The sequence below is a fragment of the Rhyacophila brunnea genome, unplaced genomic scaffold (assembly GCF_057557595.1).
Source record: "Rhyacophila brunnea isolate RB1 unplaced genomic scaffold, BYU_Rbru_1.0 scaffold_4, whole genome shotgun sequence".
Taxonomy (NCBI): Eukaryota; Metazoa; Arthropoda; class Insecta; order Trichoptera; family Rhyacophilidae; genus Rhyacophila; species Rhyacophila brunnea.
The window spans coordinates 3270412-3289310 of record NW_028233068.1 but is presented as its reverse complement, the minus strand read 5'-3'; positions in this window follow the sequence as shown (position 1 = coordinate 3289310).

Genomic DNA, 18899 nt, shown 5'->3' with positions numbered 1-18899 from the left:
AGGTTAATAATAATTCTGAAAAAAAATGTAATATAATAATTATTGGTATGTAACTTTTTGTTTGCAATTATAAAATCACGTGATTATCTTGTTAAAAAAAGATTATAGTATCTATTCATTTTTATCATTAGCTTGTATCTAACTACTGCTAGATGAAAGCCTCTTCAAGCTGTTTCCATTCCTCTCGTTTTATACTTTCCCGATACCTGCATATTTTTTTTTAGTCTTCTGGTCTCTAAGTCTATTTTTTATTTGTCACTGGATGATTTTTCTAAAGATTGTGATTCTATTACTAGACTAAATACCATAAATTATTATTGAGTCGAGTCATATTGAAGATTTTATGATATTGTCAACTTGAGTCTGGAACTTTAATTATATATTAGACACATAAAATTAGTACATTCTATCATTTTAATATGGATGAAAATGTTAGCTACTTGAAATATATATTTTTTTTAAACATTAAACGCGTATAGATTCGTTACATACATTAATGATGTTTCAATTTAGTCAGAATCTAATGTGTATTTAATCAAAAAAAAAAAAACACTTTGGTGATAGTAATGTTTAAACGGGTACAAATCGTTCATCCGTTTGATATACACGAATTCTGAGAATTTTCGTTTTAAATTTTTAGTTAATAATAGATTTTTAATCCTGCTTTTTTAAAAATCAGAACATTAAAAATAGAAAGAAAGAAATTCTCTCTCTTTTTATATTTACGAATAGTTAAAACGAGTGGCGACGGGTGCTCGTTGATGGAAGGTAGGCTGTAGAGTGTAGGTAGATGAAAAAAAGTCCCAGGGCAGACATATTTACGGGAATTGAATTTAATTTTTGTTTCTTCTTCAGTATTTTACTGATACAACTTACTGAAAATAAAATATTATAAAGTTATTTTAGTAAAAAAAGACAATATTCAAAAAATAAGTCATGCTTGCGCAAAAAAATATACTCTTATCCAATAGTGAATAGACTATCCGAACTGAAACCACTATACGTAAAATAACATAGTTATTACACAATTTTATTTATATACGCAAAAGGTAGGCGTAGGCGTTGTCGTTGGAAGCATTAGTCGTTTTATATATTGAAGCAGACAATTGAGTTCTCAAGGACAAATAACATCAAACTACATGACAAAAGCTTTGTATTATATCAAGCATTTTTTAGTTGAATAATCAATAGAATTTGATACAGTATAATCTTTATGTAGGTGAATCCTAAATTCAATACATAAAAATGGATGGCTCTATTAGTAATTTTTACTATTGAAATGTCTAGGTTATTTAGATTTATTTTCTTAAGGAGGTAAGCTTTAAAGAATCACCTAATATGAAGTTCACTGGCAATACTTCGTCGCTATAGGATTTGTTTCCCGAATATCCATTTTGTCGAAATCGACATTTTAATGCAGTTCAATTTCTTTTATTGAACCCTACCGAAATCATTTATAAAAACAATATATTTTTATCTAGGAACAGAGATATTTTTTGAAAAACCCGAATACGCCATTTTAAGTTACAATTACTCCGTGTTGTTCTCCCGAATGTCCAACTATTCGTACCTGAATATCCAAGTTAATTTCGGTCGAAATGAATCTCTGGCTGAGTTTTTATTTCCCGAATATGACTTTTAGCCAATCAAACCGCGCTGACGCCGTGCATCTCGCTCCCACATTCACGCTGTCTAGCTCTAAAACAATCACGCCCACTTTCATATTTTTCGGGCGTCCGGAGTGCTCTTTCAAATTTCGTCTTATTGATATTGTTTTTAAAGTTACTATTGTTTTAATAGTGAATTCATCAAATTTGAAGAGATCATTTATAGCTGATACATCACCAGTTTGCCCTGAACTTATAGTAAAGTTATGGCAGTGAGTGTTTTAACCTAAATAACTGCATTTCGTTTTGATAAATGACACAAAATCCCAACGGTTATATGAATTCTACAGTATGACCCGGCAACTACTATGACGTAAAAAATAATCATTATTTCAAATTATTTTTAATCAAACATTGTTTGTCTTTATTTTACTTTTAATCTAGGTATTTCTATGAAAATAAAGGCGATGCTATTATTTATTTTTGAATGCGCTGATAGTTAATTTAATTTAATATGTATGTTAGTAATTATTTATTTGGTGAATATTATATACTTAGGATATTGGTATCTACCTAATATTAGCAGCCAATGGTAATTAATTTATAGATGCTATTATTTTGTGTTGTCATTCCAATAGTAAATATATAATATTTATTTGGTGGTTTGTAATAAGTTTAATTGTTAATTATAGAAATATATAGATATAATAATATACAGATATATTATATACATAGTTTTTTTTTTTTTTTTGGAAAAAGTATTAATATAAAATTGTTAGCAAGTACGAGTAAGTACCATCATAAAATATTGGAGAAATCCGTGACGTCGGTTAGTAATTGAAGTAGAAGATACCTAGGTACTTTTGTTTAATAAACAAAAACCGATCGCCGATAGTCGCTTGATTTTGAAGAATACTGATGAGCAGGTATTAAAAGGCCAATAGTTAAAGTTTGTCGTCATAAGTATGTCACCTCGTAATTTGTGGACTGGGTCGTAAACCCAGGAGATGCAGGGACGATTCCTGCCGGGTGTCTTACTATTTTCAAAAAGATTTTTTCTATTGGTTATAATATATTTTCTCAGAAGTGTTTTTCAAAATTATGTATGTTCAATAATTAGAATGGTACATTCTTAAATCTTGTGAATTATTCGTTGAATAATAAAAAAAGATTATTAAAAACTATTTTATTACTTATTACGAAAAAAACCGAAAAAAACGAATGCCGCATTTTATTATTACCTATGAACTTGGGTTATTACGATCATTAGGTATTTAAATAGTAAAAGTAATCATTAACAATTATCGTGTAAATAAAAATAAAATTTGAGGTGCTTACTTTTTGACCACTAAGTAATCCGTGGGCCGTGCAGCAATACGCTACGGTCTTAAGTCCCGAACGTCCTTGTTTTGTCCCGAATATCCATTATTCTGAGAGAGCGCTAAAAATTTCCCGAATATCCACAACGAGTACTTCTAAATAAAACGCATTTTCTGTGCATTTACTGATTTATACCAGTATATAATTCTTGGAATCTATTCTTAGATAATGTTGCAATCATACAGTGTAGAAAGAATGATTGATACATCTACTGATATTTCAATATACGACAATGAAATTTGTTTTTCGTCTCCTGAAAAATTGACATTTGGTCTATTCGGGAAACAAATCCTAAAGCGACGACTTGTAAACCGATGCATTATTTAAATGTTTCACCGAATCATGCAAAATTAAGTTTAATTTGAATCATAAAAAACTAACAAGCGTCTATCTCGACACTAGAGTTAACTGATTACGGGATCGTTTGTTTCGTTTGGCCATCCCAGAAATTCTCAGCTTCCTCCTCTTGTACCAAATTTAAAATACGTATATAGCCTCTGTCTTTATCTTGCCCTTACCGTCTCACAGGCATATAAGTATACAAATTGGGAAGACAAGAGATCTTATTAGATGCATTTTAGTCGCTTTGATAATTGCTTTTTATCTTCCCAATTGGTTACAGCTCTAACATACACACTTTATAAATGGAAGTAAAAGAATAATAAATTCTTAAATAAGTATAATAGTCTAAAATTAAAATAAACCAGGGAGAAAAAATGGTGTTGACATTTTTTCATGTATTAATAATATTAATAAAGATTTTCAATTACCTTGCAAAAATATTCACTGTGGAAATGAAAAAAGATTTTGCCCTTATTATTTCAAAATAAGTTTTATTGAATAATAGCTTTGAACACGACTAAATACACGCAGTGTCCAAATGATATAAACTGCAAATACCTGATTATTATCTGAATTTGACTTCAGGTAGTGTGAAGTGGGAACTATCATTTTTATTGGTTTTTTTTAACACCCCAATAATTAATATCAGGTTGGCAGCATAAAACATCAAAATAATCATCTTCATGCACTTGTATATTTTAACTTTGACCGAGAATCAATAGAAAAGCGTTTTTGTGTATAAAATTTGATTTGTGTGGGTTAAATCTTTTTTCTTTTTTCAACATTCGTTATATTATAAAGTTATGCTACTTAGTTTGTTGCTCTTTTGTTAGGATATTACGTATTTTTTAACTGTGAATAGGAAAAATTTATTTGAAATATTATGTTAATACATTGTAAAAAGCTTTATTGATTGACACAATAATAATGTTATTACTGTCAGTAATAAAATATAAAATTAATAAATAAAGGCAACCTCATGTTTTAACGTCATTGTTATATAGTGATAGCATATTCATATACCTAATACAATATTAATTACAGAAGAAAACAAAGTGAATTTATTGAAAAACGATACACTAGTTACTGTAAATCATTCACAGATAATGTAATATTATTAATTTATGTAAACATCGTTTATAATAATATGTGAATTCAATTTGGAAACTAATCTATCACTTACAACAAGTTAGAGCTAGGGGTCGAAATATCAGTCATCCAATATATAACATTAAATACTTGTATGAATAAGTGCTAGCCTCTTATTGAATAATAATTATGTATAATGTTGTATATGACACTTAATATAGTAAATAAATACAAGAGTACTAAATAATCATTCACTATTATTGCAGGTATGTATTATTCAAATTCAAGTTATTTAGTAGTTAACACAATTGAGTAGTTCTTAGTTGCTTTACTTTTAGCAGTGGTTATCGTCTGTGAACCAATTATCTGTAACCTCGATTTGATTTGGGTATTAATTTAAAGTTGTTCACAATGCTAAGCCATAAGCTAAAGGTTTGATGTACCTACATAATTAACAATACAATACCAAGAATCGGGATTTACAGAAAATATAGATTTTCGATGAGTTAGCATTTATATCGTAGATGTACAGTTAACTAGTTAACTTCAAAGAGATTGTGAATGATTTCAATATTGTACTGATCGTTTAAATTTAAACTTTTATTACATGCAAATGTGGTTGCTGCAACATTGTTATATACTTCATGTCACAATGATAAAATTTTAAAAAAAAATACACCAAATCGATAATTTATTTACGTTTGAAACACACTTAATAAAGAAGTCAGATGTTTTATGAAATTAAAGTGAACAATTGTTGTCTATGAGCATAAATGTTAGAACTAGGTAGATAATTAATATCAACTAGCAAATACCACTGGTTGGGCCATTTATGTTCCCATCCACTCATTATTTCCTCACCCACCTCCTAATCCCCAGTGTTATTGTCACCGGACAATCAATAAGTAATTACAGGTCATGAGAGACCGTGTTGCAAAGAGACGTGCAGTTGCATCTCGACAGCGGACGCGTGCGGGCTTATATTAGCTTTCCGTCGCTTAAGTGATTAACTCAATAGATACAGACTCATTCATAAACTATCATCATCATTCATACACCCTCACATATAATTCATAAATCTGTGTCACAAAGTGCGGGAGTGTACGAACCGGGTGACCCAAAACAACTATACCGCGCGAGCGAAAGTTTAAACCAGACAACGGAGCCATCAAACATCATTACAAAGGTCAGTGCCTGGCATTCTGTTCCATCGCTCTCACCTCTAGATCCGACCTCCTCGTCTTCCCTTAAAATAATTACAATCCACTTAAAAAAGCTCAACCAACCACTTCTCAAAATTCTCATACGTTGACATATATATTCCGTGCAACTGTCTTTTTTCTAGAATTTCAGACTCAATTATTTGTCTTTGAGGTGCTGCATCAGCCTCGCGGTGTCTTCGTAGGGTCTTCTGACATTCATTGCTGAGCATATCATCCTGAATTTGTTCATTTATCAAGCGGCGACGCTTAGCTGATAGTTCTTCTATTATGCTTCTATCTGTTTTATTGATTGTATATATTACTTAATATTACAGTATGTTACAGTATACTATCCCTACTCCACTAATTTGTTGAATTTTTAACACTATCACTTCGATATATCCACTCCCGAAATCTTTTTGATTTGAATGAATTAATGTATATTATTATAAAAATTGACATTATCAGAGATATATCATTTTTATTAACTTGTGTTTTCTATCCGAAATCATAATATTATTATACTTATTTATACTTTTACGTCAATCTATCAAAAATAAATAAAATTGTAATATCGTTTAATACTTTCTATATACTGGATATGTTATTACCACACTGTAAGCATCTGTCATAATATTGTGATAAAATCATATGTTTTCTTTAACGAAAATATTAAAATAAACAATTCCTGTATTTTTTATATTTAGAATTTGCGTTCATGTGTATTTAATATGTCTTTTCCCTGTTTTGATGTTTTATCTCATCCGTTACTGATAAATCAAAACATTATTATAAATATATAATTATTATGTAATATAACTACCTTATTCAAATTCACATGACATTAATTTGATATATTGATATTGACAATATGGATGAATTTGAATATCTAGGCTTGTTAGTAAACGGTGAAAATAATGTGAGAAAAAATAACTTTATAAAACCATCGTTTGACCAATATTTTCACAAGTGGTTAAGGCACGGTCCTATACTCTACTGCAGTGTTTCCTAACTTTATTTGTGCCATGCTCCACTTCTACGCTTCAAAAATCTCCATACCCCCTATCAAAATTTTATAGTTACCTAACAAGAGAATTTCGACACCCACGGTGGCCGCGCAGCATAAGCGTTGGACTGTCACGCCGTGGGTCTCAAGTTCGAATCCTGGGTCTGGCAAGTACACATATTGTTTTTAAATTTGTGTGTGAGTCAGGGTATGGACTTATAGGTTGAGCAAGTGGCTGACATCCATTTCTCGTAAAAACAAAATCTGTTAATAGAAACCTCTACCCTGTGGAGGCCCATATGATCCTATTAGGATCGGACATGGTCGGAAAAAAAAAACAAACAGAATAATGGATGTATTGTTGATGTTTTTCAAATTTCTCGTTCATATTCTTGCCATTTTTCAGTAAAAATAAGAAGGAAAAGTAGCGTATATATGTAGTAGTATTATATTATGCTTCATAATTTTGCACTCCGGGTCTAGAGGATGAAAATGATGTAATATATTCTAAAAATATTTTTTATACATAGATTATCTATTTATTGATTTATTAATATAAATATTAATACAAGTGAATATCATTTCGACCACCTCGTGGAATAACACACTAACTCTAAATTATCAACTTTTCAGGAGAGCAAAAATATCATTCAAAAAAATGTGTAGCAAAAGCCGTTTATTGTATGCAGATATTATTTAAATAATTATAATTTATATCTTTAAATAGCGAATTATTTAAGCAGACAATCAACATTCGCATGATATTAATTTAAGAAATAACACTCTAAATGTATTTTTCCACGTTATGTTTGACTACTAAAATATTAGATCTATATTTGGTGTGATTTTTCCCGTTTATATTTTTTAAATGGGGTTTATTAAATAACTATACTTGGTGTGTTTTTCCACGCTTTTTTTCATAAACAAGTACCACATAACTTGAGATGGTGTTTTTTTCCATGAATTAGTTCTGAACAATAATCTTAAATATCTTGACTTAGAGAGATTTTTATTTTGAATTTTATGAGGAATGACACACTATGTGCTCTTAATGCTTTTTTTCTCAATGGCAAAGAGGCGTATCAGTATGATAGTACAGTAGAGTGAAAAGAAGTGCAAAGTTATAAAACGTATACTCTACAAATATAACAGTGCTGCCGTCTTTTTCTCGGAAAGTCAGGGTTGCAATATCAAAAAAAATATTTCGAAAATGCGTTTTTCAACAAAAAAAATATGTAACAAATATTAATGATTTGCACACTGCCCCCCCAAAACATTCAAATTTCCCCCCGGTGGGGCGTACTCTCTACTGGAACCTATTCAGTATTTTCTCTATGTATATGAATGATAAACACTAACTAAAGCCTAGTAACATCTATATATGTACCTACTTACTTACTAAGTAATCAGCTCTGGGTATTTGAAACTCATGGTTTGATTTTGCTCTAGTATAGCGTCGTAACAAAATGTAAACACTGGGTTGCCATGGTTTTTATCCTAGATAATTTGCATGAAACATTGTACATCGGTATGGTACAATATGTGCGTGTATTCGCAGAGGAGCCGTACATTTTGGCATAGATTGAATTAAATTTGTTGGGTGGGATCACGAAAATGAAATTCTAAAAACACTCTACGCAAAAAGCGACGTAAGGCGAAAAGGCGAGAGAGAGAAAGGAGATGGAGTGTAATCATCGGATGTGTACTCTGCTTTTCTAGGGACTAACAGGGCGCTTACGTACACTGTCAGTTCAAAACACGCCATATTGCATAACATGTCAACCAAGCTAGAAACTGTTTCTAACGTAAATATAAATTTAATAATAAAAAGATATTTATTTTTATATACTAACATATAAATATATGATACATACTATAATATTATTATTCATTTGAATCAAGGACATTGGTTTATATTAAATACCCCCTTGCGACATATTTATTTTTCCTCTATGTATTATTAAACTTGATATGAGATTCTATGGAAAATATCGATTATTTAAGCTTCAAGAAATAAATTATCATTTAATCAAATAGTTAGCCTTGATTTCAACCTAAAACCTGACATGCAGAAAATGCTTGTTATAATAAAAAAATGGTGTGTGTACTTATTTACGCGCGTTAGAAGTCATACTTCTTTGGCGTAACAAAACCAAAACAAAACTTGTGATAAACTAGATTCTTATTTATCGTTGTTTTTATTATTAAAGTAACAACTGCCACTATGACGTTCAATAGTTTGTTTACGTAAGGGATTGAAAATTGCCGACAATAATAAATTCGCTGCCTAGGCAACGGAATAATTCTAAACTATAATATAATACTGTATAGTCGTCACGATTCCAGTATCATACTGTGGCGTAAAGGTAGTGCGTTCGGCTGATAACCGAACAATCGGTGGTTTGAATCCAAAAGAGTGCGTTTTTTTGTGTGAAAAAATAAATTATGTGTTACATGTCACACGCCAAAAATACACTCTGATCTGATTGTCCAAACGCGCTATTTATCTTCTAAATGCGCTTATTTTTCTATGATTTTTTTTAGGATTTTACTGAGGCTTTGACTGTGCCTCGCTGTCATATCGCCTCTTTTCTTTTAGAAGGGGATCCACCAATAAGGTCCTCATTCGAATTCTGCTAAAGAACTTTACAATTTTGCCAAGCTCTTCCGTCTTACCCACCACCAAAGCACCATTCAGTTCGTCGACATTCTCAAAGATATCCGCAATTCGCAGCTGTACTCTGTATCGTTTTTATTTTTAGTAGTTTTTTGGTGGGTTAACTTTTTATCTATTTCGAGTCATATTTATTTAATATTAAATTATTAGAAAAATATTATATCGACACTTTGGTTTATTAATAATTGCACAATAATAATGATACGATAGCCAATCCTTCGTATCTAACGAGCTTTCGTATCTTATAATAATTAAGTGAGTCCATTCTATTTTTGAATTTTTAAATTCGTAATGAGCTTATGGCCAGCAGTGTACACATACATTAGAATTATCGGGCGTCTTAATAAAGCTCTACGAAATACACAGAGAGCCAAAGAAAATATTAATAATGTATGAGGCAAGAATAATTTATTTCAATAAAGGATATTATTAATGGAGATTTGGATCATATGGGATTTGTTTACGTCTCGTATTTCTAATTGGCACACAGGAAATTAATAATAACAATATATTGTGAGGTTAGACATAATGGCGCAATTATTCTGTTTTATTTGCGTGATTTATTGTGCTCAAAGCATTGTTATTTGTCACAGTTATTTTGAAATAATTATTTTGGTTAGTTTTCCACCCAAGTTATAATTATTTTCCATGTACTTCTATATATTTTAACATTGTTTTCGTACATTAAACATCACCTTTATATATTGACCCAGTGCGTGGAGCGGTCGCCGTCTTTATATACCTGAATACGAAGCCGCGGGTCGTGAGTTCGAACCCGCGGCTGGTCAAAAAATGAATATTGTTTATTTAAGCAAGGGGTCGGCACCATGCCCAACTATTAGGACCCTAAAGTATAATTTATAGAAGAGAGTATTTTTAACGCTCCGTCTTCAAATATACCAATCTACACAGGAAATAATAGTCACTCTGGTGACCACACGAAATTAAACAATATGACACAATAATATCTTACTTACATAATTTGCGATCCCGATTTTTCGAACAATCTAACAAGAGTCTAACCACTCTAATCCCACTCCTATTTCATTCACTGCCATTACTATCACCCATGTCGTTTATGTTCACAATGGACGTCGAAGGGCGACGGACGTAAACTAGACGTCAGGAACCCGACAAAAAATTACAGTCTTGTTAAACTAGTGAGTTGAGCTGTTTAATGGAAAGATATTTTCGTTACCTATTAATAAGTTAAGGTAGCTATTTATCTATGTACCAAATGATTCTCCTCAATTTGCCGCCCTTCGAGTACCTGCCGCCTCCAAGCGACGCTCAATCTGCCTACCCCCACGGGAAATCAATACAATTTTTAACACATTGACAAGATGCGTGCCTTTTTTTGTAATATTTTTTTAGGTACAGAAACCTGTAGAATTTAATATTAATTATATTTTCATTTATTTTTTCAAGAAACATTTGTTATCACGTCACACGAGTTCACGTAGCAACTGGCAAATGTGTTCAGTTTCGTTTTACTTGGTATTTAAATGTACATTAAAGTCACCTCACGACTTTTTGTCTCACGTGATTTCATGTGGGTAACATTTTTTTGACCATTTTTGATCCTAATAAGATCATATTATGGACACAGTAGATGGAGGTTTGTATTAACAGATTTTTGTTATTACGAGAAATTAATAATAGCTACTAACTCAAACTAATAGGTTCAAACTCTTGACTCCAAACACAAATTAAAAATAAAGTATATGTCGTATTTACCAGACCCATAATTCGAACATGGGACCTTCGGCAATATAAGCCGACGCGTAAGTCGCTCGGCTGTCGTGGGCGTTATCATTGTTTTTAGTGGCTTGTTATTTGAAAATTTCTGACTACTAACGATAGTAACAAGAGCATTTTGCGAGGAAAATATAATTTATAATATATGTAAGAGATATTATAGATAGATACTAGATATATTATTTTTATGATTTAATGCACCTACCATGTTTTGTTTATATGGGTAAATATTTTCCCATAAATATATTTGATGGATAATGACTTCATAAGTTTTTTTCCGCCCTTCATATGTAACGGTGTTTTCTCATACAAAAGTAATAACAATACATCACATTCATTTCGCATGTTTATAAGAACAGCAAGAGTTAAAAGAAAAATTCTGAGCATCAATTTCACTTTTTTTGTATTTTATTCAAGACTGGATATAATATATCGATATTTAAGAATCTAACATTCTTTATTTATGATGACGGAATAAAAATACATTAGATAATTAATATTGGTTAGGTATATACATGGATCAGTAGCTTAGTGGTAATCCCACTATTATTCAACTTGATCTAAGATTATTTTTAATAAGGCAGATAGTTATGTTTTTGATACTATACCAATATACTAACGATGTGTCATTTGTTTAAGTCAATAATAATTAGTGTACTAATAAGGAAAGGTTTACAACATTAATTTTAAATAGTGAATGCAAGTACAAACGGTTACATCGGATGAAAGCAATTATTATTAATTTTATAACAGGCTGTAAAAATCGACGTCGATGGCCGTGATGATATAATGTCATTATTAGCGCGAGTGGCCTCCTTTTTTCTTTGCATTTAATATCTAGAATGTTCTGTAACAGTGGGTTACACCTTTTTAGATTTATTAGAGATTGCTATTTGCTGTAGAAAACTTAAAAATAGTCTGGTTATATCTTCGACTTATACATCCCAACATTGTCAGAAAATTCATACTTTGGCACACTATTTCCTCTATAACTCCAAAATGCGTTTTTTATGTTATATATATCATGTGCAGTTAAAGATCATCAATATGACTCATTGGACACCTTGCCTGTTTTACTGGGATACACGATTGTTGAGTGACTGACGATATTCATACTCTCAATTACGTAAAAATATTTTACTCTATTGCATACATTAGCCAGTTTCTGTTTTGTCCGGTTACCTCTTTTATTATGTTCTTATACTAAATAATTTTTCCCATAATCGAAGAGGCCGTATTACAAAACAGAACATGACAAAACAGAACAGTGACAAAACAAAACAGCCAGGGGAAAAATGAAACATTAATTTTTGTGGAATAAATTATTTAGATTAGGTTACGTTAGGTCATTATTTCGTTGTACCTAGTCACCCAATCATTTTGAACATAATATAATTATATTGATTAGATGAGATGAGATATTCTAAGCTTGCCGGCAACACCGAGTTAAGTCCCGTTTATTTGAGGCTTTCTAGCGATTATAAATGCAGAAATTAGATATTTAATTTAATATATGATGGCGTATTGAAAATCTGTGCTATTAAAATTCTATCAACATAATAGAGATTGGACAATAATTTCAATATTAAATTTATATTTATCATGAAAGGTCATAGTTATATTTATCGTCGTTCTGTTTTGTCACTGTTCTGTTTTGTCATGGAACCCTATACAGTGACGTCCCTAGACAAAATGCCGCCCCTGGGCAATGCCAAAATAACGCCCCATTTTGTAAACAGTATTTTTCATCATACGTGCACATGTCATTTCTAGTCACCATAGACATCAAAGGGCAATGGAAGTAAACTAGACATCGCGAACCTGACAAAGAAATACAGTCCTGTTAAACCTTTTATGTTAATTAATAAATTTTGCTTCCAACCAGTGAGCTGGATATTTTCGTTATTACGTACTAAATTTAGGTAGCTGTTTCTATATCTACCAGATGATTCTCTTCGATTTGCCGCTCTTCGAGTAACTGGCGCCCCCAAGCGACGCTCAATCTGCCTACCCATACGGGACGTTACTGACTATATAATACATTGTGTTTCTTATATTTTATATAATATTGTAACTGAAACTAATATAAGACATATCCTATGAGATATTAAAGATTTATGCATCTGTAATATTATATTTTCTTTACCATTTCAAGGTTTTGTAGTACGGCTACGTTATTTGTTTTTCAAATACGTTATTTTAAAGACTCGTCTCTTGTGTGGGTAGGTATATCGATTTAAAACTATCAACAACAATTAAATAGGTACAGCTAGTACTAGTGGGTTAGGGAAGCCAGCATCTTAGACCCATTAACATAGAGAGAGGGTATTAGTTCCCAGCAATCAGAGATTGAAGCGTAAAATCGATTTGCAATTCTCCCGATATCTGCCACTATTCTCTACCTACATTTTACTGTGGATTCGTAACAAAAACATTGATAGAAAACACGGCCTACGCGAGCGATTTGTAATACTTTGAAAAAAAATTAGACTCATAAAAATTATTCACAAACTAAAGGAGCAAAATACATAATAAATTCTAATCGCTAAGTGCTTTATCGTATGTGCACTCACATTTGACAAATTTAATATTCAAATTTGTTTCAGTGTATGTACTAATGTCGCAAAAATTACATTATTAAATTTACAGGTACAATACCTGAAGGAATTGCCAACGCACTCAACCATCCACAAGAATAATATAAGTCAATGTACTTAGCACACAACTTTGCGAAAGCTATTGCAAAGCTGACAAAACAGAAGTAGACAGGTACCTACATTCAATATTATTATTCTTGTGAGTATGGGTGATTATTTGCGAGAGTAGTAGTTTATTTAGTACCTATTTAAACAGTAAAAAAGCATTAATCTGAAACTCGGGAAACTGATCACTATGGAATACGATTTTAGGTTCTCCATCTCCACCCGTCATGCATTTACACCAGTGGATATGCAGCGCCGCCTTCCATGACACTTAAAACGTATCTGAAATAAAAGATTTTACGTACTCACTCTGCTATCTACCACTAGAGATGGGTTTCGGGAATCTCCCGATGGGAATTCTCGAGAAATATTCGAGATTTTCTATAAAGAATCTCGAGAATTGAAATTTTTAACATTTCTGGAAATCTCGGATCTCGAGATTCTTTTCTCGGGATCCGGGATTTCTTTATTATCAAATATTTATTGAAAAACTATTTTCTGTGACAGAAAACAAAAAACGTTCAGAGACTGATCGGGGCATTTAACACACTTAAGCCAACGTCGACTCAAAATGAGCGCAATTTTTGCAACATCAGGGAATTTTGTATCTCAAAAGCGTGCGCGATTATCAGACGCAGAGATTGACAGTCTGTGTTTTTTGAAATTCTATTTTAATAATATTTTGAAATATTTTATGTTTTCCTGCTTCTATTTTGTTTGTCTTCTTACATAATCATATTATTTTTTTAAATTTGTCTGTTTTTATGCTGATTTAAAGATTTTTACAGGTTTTATAAAATTTCCCGATATCTCGAGAATTCTTTTCTGGAAATCCCGAATCTGAGATTTTCTCTGGAAATGCCCAACTCTACACGGGACTGATTGATATAACAACCGTGCACCGGTACCAATAAAAACATCAAATACGATTTCCGTAAGCCTAAGTACCTACGTAATTCTATTTTCAACCGTATTGTATTAATAATTCAATACGAACAATAAAACTGTTGATAATTAATAACAATAATGCAAATTTTTATTCAATCATATTGAAAATGTGTACTTTTTTTAACATGCCCGATCCTAAAAACATCATATAGGCCTCCACAGAGTGGTGGTTTTGTATTAACATATTTTGTTTTTATGAGAAATGGATGTTAGCCACTTGCTCAACCTATTAGGTCCATACTCTGACTCATACATAAATTCAAAACCAATATGTCCACTTATCAGACCCAGGATTCGAACCTGGGACCCACGACGTTATATTCTGATACTTAAAACGCGAGACCATCGCGGGCCATGTGTACTTACTTACTTGTTTGTTTGAATTATACCTAGTGTGTGTACTTGTTGTACACACACTAGGTATAATTCAGTATAAGTTATAAAAAATGACATAATATTTATAACGTTATTGGAGCGTTGTGAATTATTTTATTACGATGTATATCAATTTCAAATAATTAAAAGTTAAAACACCAATATTGCAATATTTTTCCTTATATTTGGATACATATTTAATATGTTTTAATACATTTTTGAATGCAATAAATATTGTGTTAAAAATTGGCTCCTTATTTTAATAAAAAAATGTATTATGTATATAATTTGACGTCCACCATGGATCAAAAACATTCTCTTTGTAAATTGTTGTTCTCGTTTTTTTCATAAATTTGTCTACCTACTAACATATATTTATGATTCATTCACTAGCGATGATTTCCTTGATTGAAAAAAATGTTGTCACCAAATAATGGCTTATTAAAAGATTTGTTACCAATGTTAACCACTCCAGAGACAAAGAAAATACATAATAATAATATTTTACGAGTCGAATGATATGGATCGATATTTATTTGCGCGATGGAATATAAAGATAGCAAACACTCAAGATCTATGACGACTTCCTGCTACGCCACTGCGGGAATTAAAGGGAGATTCGCAAACCGTTTTACGTCACCGAAAAATGAATATTTTCATTTAAAAACAGAGTGTTACATGTAGAAAAAAAAATATATGAATAATAATAAATGAATAATTCTTAGGTATACAGTAATACATAGTAATTAATTAAGACCAAATATGTCATAGTACATTATCTACTATAGAAAGGAAAAAGAACGTAATCCACACAAATCAAATTTTACAGAAGGCATAAAAACGTTTTTGTTACGGTTTTCGGTCAAAGATAAAATACAAAATAGACATTACCTTGAAGTACAAGACAATTAATAATTTAGTTTTTATATTCCCTATCTGATTCTAATTATTGAGCCAATTAAATAAAAACCAACAAAAATTACGGTTAAGTCATTTTTCACACTCCACTTCCATCTTTTTTTAAATTGCCAGCTAAATTTAGATAATAAATCGGCGTTAGCAGCTTGAATTCTTTGGACACATTGTGTATTTAGTAGAGTACATCGGTATTATCCAATAAAACCTATTTTTAAAAAAGTGAGGGTTACGTCATTTTTCCTTTCTTAAGTCGAATTATTGTCAATATGAAATAATTTTGACTAGTTGACGATGTAAATTATCAATCTTTATATTTCCATTTTTATAAAACCTAATACTGTCAAGATAAATGAACGCCTTTGATGAAATACCTATTGGACACTAAAGAGGATATTTTAAACCTAACCAAACCTAATCTAATCTAACCTAACCCAACCTCGATGCATTTCTACAACTTTTCCAAGCCCTGTTAACGTATCTTGTAAGAATCCCACCTACATTATGTTATATAGTGGCGGCTATCGTTGTGCAGTCCGTAAAGCGCTGGCCTTCTACCCGAGTGGGTTCGATTCCCAGCGAGGACAAAATATTTGTGTGATTTTCTCAAAGCCTAGGTTTTTGTAATTGTAGCCTTTGTGTACAACCACATTACAACAATTACGATAATTTATTTATAATTGTTACAATAAGTGCTATGTTTTAACAGCATCTCTCTTGGATGTGATAAATTTTAGACCGAGATAGACTGTTTTGACAGTTCAGACGGCTAACTTTTATAATTGTTACAATAAGTGTTAATAATTTGATACTTTCCTACCATTTCCTAGCCTATTTAGCTGCCGTAGCGGACCGAAAACAGGCTTGTGTTTATTATACATTATATATACATAGGCTGGTACTCGATTATTGTATATAGTATTGTATACAGGGCATACACAATATAGGAAAGTGTTTGGAAATATTTAATTGAGACATTTTTAAATAAAAAAAACATTGGGAAACATTGATTTATATAAAATAAAAATGCCTTAACAAATAAGAAACCAGAGAGAAAAAAGTGATATCAGTTATATTTGTTTTGAAAATGATAAACGCTCTCTGTAAGTATCTCAAATATGTACGAAAAATTCTGAAATGAAAATATTACTCGGATATATCGCGATAGTTCCAAATTGCTATCAGAAATAAGTATAACGGCTATTTTTATAGATATTTTTGATCAGAAATAAATATTATAAACCTTTCAGAGGTATTATTCACATTAACGCCACTGGCTGTTATTTTAAGAAAATGTGTTTATGCCAGAATACTAGTAGATAACAGTAGCGAAGGGTGAAGATAGGCTGTTCAGATCCGCTATAAATAGTCCACATTAAACTTTGTTAGTCATACATAATATTCATTTTTATTGAACTAAGACTATAATTATTTACAGATGGTGTTGGTTAGTTTTTAAAAATCAATTAAACCCTGCCTAACCGACACATAAATATTTTTAGTATATTTTATGTGATACGACAAAACTGTGCACACTTTTTCATTCATACTTATTTAATTTCGTTTGATTAAAAATACATATTAATTGTAGGTTAATTTTTCAAATTCACACTATAATAGTATGCATATAAAAAATATTATTATATCTATAAAATATTATTCAAAGTTATAATTTTTATTAATAATAATTAATAAATTTCATATTTTTAGATATTTTATATATAGGCGAGTATTTTTAGACTATTATCTATAATGGCATGGTTTTCGCAGGGTTTCATTGAATTTTAAAAACTAACTAACATCATTATTCGTAAATTGTAGTCTTATTTCAATACAAAAAAATACGTATGACTGACAACAAAGTTTAGTGTGCACGATTTATGGTGGATCTTATCAGACTACCTCCACTCTTCGCCACCGGTAGATACCTACTTTTTTAGTATCAATGATTTGAATTACCCCATCTCCACCCGGCATGTATATGCAGCCGCTTTTTGGGTACGGCCACCTTCCGTAACGCTATAAACGTCTCAGAATGAAGAGATATTACCAACATATTTTAATAAAAAAATGTGCCTTATAGTGAAATTTTATTATGAAATTAATTTTTTAATTGCAATATTATAGTAATTATCACAACAGAAAGTCTTATTTCTTTGTCAATATTTTTAAAATTAAATAACTTGTCTGTTATTTTATTTTATTGTGTTAACTGTCAATCCATAGTGAAATTGCGTTGTATTATTGATTAATATAATAAAACGCAAATTTTTTTAGTACTTATTTATTTTACAATAAATAAATCTGGACCGGTTTCATCCGCCTCAGAGGGACATTTTCAAGTGAATAATATTTATAAAACAGATATTTACCTAAAAAAATTCAAAATACGACACAATTAATCTACCAAAACATTGCATTATCCATCTAATAATACTTTTTCAATAACAATTAAATTAAAATGAATGAAATTGGATATTAATATTTCATACTACATCATTAAGGACACTAAAAAAAGTATTCTAAAATTATTACTGATATGAAACAAAATTAAATAACAAATAAAATAAAATAATAAATAATGTATAATTTATAAAGTTATGTTTAATCAATAAGACAATCCCAAACATTATTTATAGTTCAATATAATTTAGCAATATTTTTATTAATAAGTACTATTTTTTTTGCGTTTTATTAAATAAATCACTAATTGTCTGTTATTGATACATTGAGGTGAGAGTAACACATGGACACTAATGGTTCATATATGTGAATAAGCTATCAATTATTAGGTAGGCACCATTAAGAAAATGGACACTGTCATAATATTGTTCACATACAGTCTTAATAATGAACACACACACTGGCAAAGCTAGGGTACTTAATTTTATTAGCATG